Here is a 7,395-nt window from a genome sequence, read left to right on the forward strand (position 1 = left end):
AGCGAGGTATGGCACCCTATAGAGAAATTACAGAAAAATGCAACAAAACGGATCCCTGGAAACTCCAACGACACGCATCTAACTCTAAAAATTTTACGTCGTGCAAATTACTTGGAACTCCATAGTCTTTTAATTTAAAGTAATATTGCCGGCAGCGAATACAACATAAATATAAAACAATTTATTAAGTGCAACACAAAACAAAGAACAAAACAAGGCACAAATGAAGTAATTGTTGCAGAAAAAAGACTATGTATAGCCTATGAAAATTTGTGGATAAGAACAGCAATTATATACCACATTTTTTGCAGAACAACAGATCTAAGGAGCAAAGCAGAAATTCAAACAAAAAGATAACGATAATCTACACACAATTCCTTAGGAAACAATTTATGGAGAACAACTCCTGTAACTTGAGAGTTTGCCGCTGATGTACGAGCTGTAACAACCACATAAAGTTCATCTAACTGACAAAGAAGGGCGTGGACCACTCGTGGATGAATTGCAGAAGCCTTCTCTACTACTGTTACTACTATAGTAAAGCAAATACAACTAATTAATTTAACTACTAATTTGGATCTTCCCTTTGTGACCTGCAGTACGTTATGCACCCCCCAGTTACAGTGCACATGTCATTACATAGTGAACCATTCTGTAAGATTAAGGCACGTGTCACTGGGGGATGCAAAGCAAAAAATAAAAAAAGGATAACCAATATCTACAGACAATTCCTTAGGAAACAATTTATGGAGAACGACCCCTGTAACTGGAGGGTTTGCTGCTTATATACGAGCTGTAACAACCACACAAAGCTCATCTAACTGACGAAGAAGGTTGTGGATCACCCGTGGATGAATTCCAGAAGCCTCCTCTACTGCTGTTACTACTATAGTAAAGAAACAGCAACTAATTAATTCAACTACTAATTTGGATATTCCCTTTGTGACCCCCCAGTACGTTATGCACCCCCAGTTACAGTACACGTGTCATTACATAGTTAACCATTCCGTAAAAATAAGGCACGTGTCTCTGGGGATGCAAATAATATGCATATAGTAAGCTGGGGTGGCACAAATTGAAAAGATCCCCCGATTTCCTACATTTGTTTTACTAAAATTTAAACCAATCAGATCACTCGGTCAATCAAAATTAAGCGGCTCCGATTCTTATTTTACCATTCAACTATTCACCCCTTTCAACTCTAACTCCTAGCACGTTCTTAGTTTCGCGAACGCAGTCCGAGCCGATCCGACGCAGAGCAGAATGTCATAAAATCAGGTTTAAAAAAAGAGACTAAAAGACAATTAGTCTAATTCTAAATCTTAAAACGAACATTTTTGTAATAAATAGCATCTTCAGGTTCTCAAATTTACTCTATGTGTGTTTTTAAACAAAATGTAAATATATCAATAATCACTACAAGGATTAAAGTTTCTGAGTTCTTGAAATTGATCCACTTGTTTAAATCGAGTTTTGAACTTTCGATAATTTTCGATTTTCATCTTTCATAAAATGTCGTTCAATTTGTTGTCCCATTTTTGAAATTTTCAGGGACTAGTTTCCAACAAACAAGGTCTAAGAAAACCCTGAGAGAGCTAAAGGGGATTTCAAAAATAGCAGTTTTAAACTAATCGAAAACATTAATCGTGTAAGGCGTTTATAGATTGTTTTCACTTTAAGCAGAAAATTTTGATCCCTCATGACAGAACAAAAATTGAAAATGTTTTAGAAGCTGAAAAAACGTTTGCGGAGGCAAGATAAACCGCTCCGTGAGACAAACAGTTTTGCAATCAAAAGACTCGATGATATCGAATTGCCCGTTTTTGTCAAAGAAATGCTTTCTAATGGCACAAAACATCCGGTCAAGGACAAAATCATTTGGTTTATTTTATGCAGATATGGATAAGCATGTCCAATCACTACGGGAAAACAAAACTTCCGGTGAAAAAGTCTGCGAAATCGAGTTTACAACTAATTGGTATGCCAAAAATGTGAGACAGACAACCATAGACCGCGGCCTTGTCAATGTAAATAAACACTTCAAGGAGAAAAAACTTTTGGCTGTGCCCTTTGTCAAAGGGAATGATTTTTACTTAATGAAGAAGGAAAACTATGACTAAAAATTGATTGACGTAATTGAATGGTTAGAACGGTAATATAATTGAGAGAATTGAAAAAGAAATAAATAGCTCTTTGCTATAAATGAGGAGACAGGAGTTGATAATTGAGCAAAAGTACCACAGACTCCGAATATCAGTAGCACAACCTGCTCGCCAATATGATTTAGCAAAAAGTTCACAAAACAGACATACCACTGAGACCGGTTTTGTCGATTCTTGGAAGTAGCTAATGCCATGTTGACGGCCTAGCAATGGGAGCATTTTTGGCTGTCATATTGGCAAACAGTTGGATGAAATCAATCGCAGAAAAGTTAAACGAAGAGGTCTGTAGTCCGGAAACAGATTTGAAGATTGATCCCAGTGAGAAATGCCCCGATTGTTCAAGAAAAATAATTTGGAATATTAAAGGACGTGAACTTGAACGCTGCAGAAATTGGTTTCATGCGAAGTGCCAGAAAATAGGCAATGCAGATTTAAAAAAATGATGGATATTGTTTGCTATGTAGATACTGCAAGAAATTACCAAAAAAGAACTCAAGTTAGAGGTAAGGTTTTTTGCTCGATGTTTTGACAATTTTGTATGTACCAGAAATTCAACAAGACACGAATTGCTCGAAAAATTTTTAAATCTTTGCACAGAAATTCTTTGGGTTACATTAGAAAATGTGGATGCAAACGGCGAACTGGCCTTTCCTGATAAGAACATATTTGTTGGCGAGGAAAATAAAATTTTATGCAGATGGTATTGTAAGCCTACTGATACTTCTACATTTTTAAACTCTTGCGGTTGTGCACCATTGTAACAATAGGAAAATATATAGCAAAGCACTGTGCATAGGTTCTACCATTGCATGAGTGATTGCAAAAGTTTTGATGAGGCACATGAAATAAATCAAGATATATGGTTGAAAAACCAGTACCCTGAAAATTGGACTGCGAAAATTGTAAACATAATTTTTGAAACATTTGTGTTAGTGAAACAGAAGGCCTCAAATACCACAAAAAAGATACATCAATGGCAAAAAATAGTCGAAAGGAAATTCTCACCTTTTTAACGCAATACAGAGGCAATTTAAGCGTTCGATTGAAAAAACAAATACAGAAAATATTTCGAATAATTATTATTTTTACAAGGAAAATGAAAGTTTGCTTGCCTTTGCTCAAGTCCATTTTCGATAAATATCTGAATATGCGCATCCTTCTATGTCGGCCAGACTCGCCGTCATTTTACCACGAGAATGACAGAGCACCCGAGACTTGGTTCACCGGTCGGGCAGCACAATAGCGACTGCTCCGGTTTGTCAAAGGCTTTTGATTGGTGAATCAGTTACTAGTGCAGCGACACTGAATAATCAGATATAAAGCTGATCATTTCCCGTGTTCTGATTGGTTGAAATTAAGATTTTTACCTTACTTGCTTTGTGTGAAAAATACCTACAATATATTGTAACGAAGGACTCTACCATTTTCGATACGATAAATAGTTGAGCAACAACAACTAGTTAGTTTGCGATTTCTTACATTTAATGAATTTAATTTAAATCAATCAGATTATTCGGTCAATCAAATTCAAGGTCAGGTAAGCTCAGGTTTTCTGGTCGCTAGGCGTCTTCTTCGGAACCAACTTCGTCGTCTCAATCCACATCTCAACAGATTGTAAAGAATTCAACGCAGTACCTGTCTAGTCTTCTTTTAAACGTGTTAAGAGTGGGGCCAGACGTTACCTCTTCTGGCAGTTTGTTTCAGTCTTTAGCTGCTCACACAGTGAAGCAATTCCGTCTGCTTTCGAATCTTGCTTTCTTCGACATCGCTTCCTTCTGGTTTCCTCTTGAAGTTTTAGCGTTAGGTTCAAACAATCTGCCATTAGCATTGCTATTGTACAACTGGTTTGTTAATTTGTACATTTCTATCATGGCGCCTCTTTTTCATCGGTAAGCAGGGGTTGAAACATTTAGTACCCTTAGTCTAAAATAATATTCCAAATCTGTTATTTGCCTGATTAAATCTCTTTTCTCCTTCGGACATTTTTGATCAAGTTGACTTGTTTTCTTATGTGCGGGTACCAATCTTGATGGCAATATTCAAGAAGTAGTTGAATGACTGACTTGTAAATACTGCTGAAACTCCTCACTGTGATTCAAGCATTTGGCTATGTATCGTGTTGCTCAGATGAAACACCGCTTATTGCAAGCTTTTATTTAACATCTGAAAAACAAATATATATATATATATATATATATATATATTTATATATATATATATATATATATATATATATATATATATATAAATATATATACATATATAAATCATTATTTAGAACATGTGATTACGGAACAACAGAAGATACTCAATTATCACTATTTTCAGCCCTCGCAATTTGAAAACCAACATAGTCCTCTAATTACTTCGGTCTGTTTCTCAGGAGTCCATTTCATTTTTTTTCACTTAATGCTGTTTTATGGGATTATCAGATTTTTGGGGTGCTTTCCCGAGCACTTCGGGTGCTTTTTCGAGCAATTTTGGCGCCTCGCCTGTAGAAACATTGGCATTTTCTAACAACGCCAGTAGAAACATCCACATTCTCCAACAACGACGGAGCTAAATCTCGAGCACAGACAGCGCTTTCCCGGCCACTAGGATATTGGACTTGAACACTCGTTTATAACGTCTATTATTTTTACAGCTTCTACGAGAGTGTCAGAATTGCATCGTATAAAGTTTCTCAGGTACGCTGTGTTGCCTTGAAAAAACCAATCTGGGAAAATGAAATTTCTATAGTCTTTTTGCGGAAATTGCAACAAACGCCAGTGAGGGGTTTCATTTGAGCTGGTACAAGGTAAACCTCTAATTGAAAAAAGTGCCTTCCCAAAAATAGCTCCACTGTGGTTCTGTGGAAATTTCCTGGAATCCAAACTGCAGCTAACAGCCTTCCTGATAAATCCACTATAACGTCCCTTTCGGCCGTTACCTGGAGGGTTGTAAGGCGATGTACGGAATTTGGCAAATTTTTTCTGAGCAGAAAACATTGAGCTCCTGCGACTCTAGTTGTCCTCCATGATCTGAGTAGATAAGCCTTGGATTGCAAAATATATGAAATAAACCCAAGAACACCCTCAAAATAGTCTTTGCTTTAATATTTTTAATGGGGAAGGCGAACAGAAATCGACTGAATTTGTGTATAGCAGCGAGCAAATGGCCGTTACATGACTTGAATGACAAAATCTTGGGACAAATAGATCAATGGATATCCTCTCAAACAGTTTTAAGGCCTTAATAATATGACCAAGGCGGGTGGGAATTTGAGTATTCATTGACGACAAGTTTGGCATCTGATGGTAACTTGCTTATCGTCCTCGAGAGCATGCGATGCGGTAAGTTCTTACAATTGATGTAGTGCCAAAATCTAGTCACTCCAGGACGTGATAATTTATCGTGCAGAGAAAATAACGAAGATTGTCTCTCCGTCTTCTAGTGAGCAGTCCTCTAGAAGAGAGAGTCAGCTCCTATAAATTTGCATTCAGATCGGTATTCAATACTATAGCGATATTCAGTAGATTCGATTTGCCAACGGATGAGCTTATCGTTCTTTATTTTTCGGTTTTGCTGGAAAAGCGATGCTCTTTTGATCGGTCTTCACAGCCACCGGAAAGGTCCTCAGTAATATGGAAAAATTTCTGAAAATTCAAAAATGGCTAAGGCTTCCTTTTCCCTAGCAGAATAATTCCGCTCAAAATGCAATAATGTCCTCAAAAAATACGCTATTGGTTTGCTATTTTGGGATAATGATTAATCAATGGCGTACCCAGAGGCTTCGGTTTCCAGAAACAAATGATCACAATCTGCGCGGAGCAAGCTTAAGCAAACGTGCATCTATGATTTGATGTCGTTGATACGAGTGATGACAGTGTAACTCAACGGAGAAACATCTTGCTCTTCAACTTCTAAGAGCGGCTGAATTTTGTTTGAATACTGCGGCACCCATTTTGCATTAAGCGCGAAAAGTTCATTTGAAGGTCACAATGCTTTCGAATTGCCTGGAACCGGATACTCCCTCAGAGCTCTCAGTCCCTCTGGGTCCGGCCGCTTAGAACCCTCTAATACTATGTGGCCTAGCATAGAAAGTGCCTTTAGAGAGAAGTCACATTTGTCCATATTTAAGATTATTCCTTCTTTTCCAACAGCAAGAAAAAGGCTTTAACGTTCTTGCCATGTTATTCATTGGATCGTCCTCCAATTATTCCAACGTCAGGGTAAGGTTACGTCTTTTCTAGCTTGTTTCGGTCAACGAAAATGTCTATAATTCTCAGAAACGCAGGTAAAGTGTTAGTTTCCCAAAAAAGAAGACGGTTAATTTCTTGAAGACTTCCACTGACTTCAAAGGCAGTGACTTGTTTAACTTTTTTATTCAAAGTTACCTGATGACATGCGCTACTTAAGTCAATCTTCGAGAAGAGATGATTCTCAGAATCGTTGTTCAGCAGGTTTTCAATTTTTGAAAATGGGTTCACATCAAGACTAGTAAATAAATTGACTGTGACGGAGTATTCAATTACCATGATGCGTAATTTTTGGTCTTTTAGAATAAACGCCTGAGCTCACCATGGAAATGTTGGGCAACGAAGTATTCCCTTCTTTAGCAGATCCGAAATTTCAATCTGTATCAACTCAAAATCTTCTTTATTTGATTGTTTGGATTTCGTTGCGGTTAACTTAGCTTTAGAAACTTCGTCGGAAATTATCTTAAGCTGGTCAATAGCAATTGGTCTAGAATCGTTACATTCAGCAATAGCAGCCAGATTAGAAACGTCCAAGAGTTTGCTTTTTACCAAATTTAAGTTAGACTGTTTCATGTTGTGAGATTACATCCAAGCTACTGATTGCCTTACAAAATAAGTGACTACCTACAGAGAAGGAAACAGTATAATAAAAAATTTTCATGCTCTCTAAAGCACTACAAACTCCAAGAACTGGAGATTCTTCTCCTTTCGCAAGACAAGAGTTTGACTTCATTGGCTGGATTGGTAATTGCAACTGCTCACGCACTCATCAGCGGCTTTTAATGAATGAGTGGAATCTGGACCAAAAATTTATCTAACAGAACAAAGCAGTCTTTGCCAATAAAAGTCTTTGGTAGATTCCATTGTGAGACCTTGTCACTTCGTTGGTTGTCTTCACACTGCATAGTAAAAGAGCTACCTGTTGGTCGTAATTCGAATCGACAGTTGCAACGCTGACTTACACACTGCTGTCCAATGCCCTGGACCGCCACATT

The sequence above is a fragment of the Convolutriloba macropyga genome, chromosome 12, assembly GCF_964194025.1.
Source record: "Convolutriloba macropyga chromosome 12, txConMacr16.3, whole genome shotgun sequence".
NCBI lineage: Eukaryota > Metazoa > Xenacoelomorpha > Acoela > Convolutidae > Convolutriloba > Convolutriloba macropyga.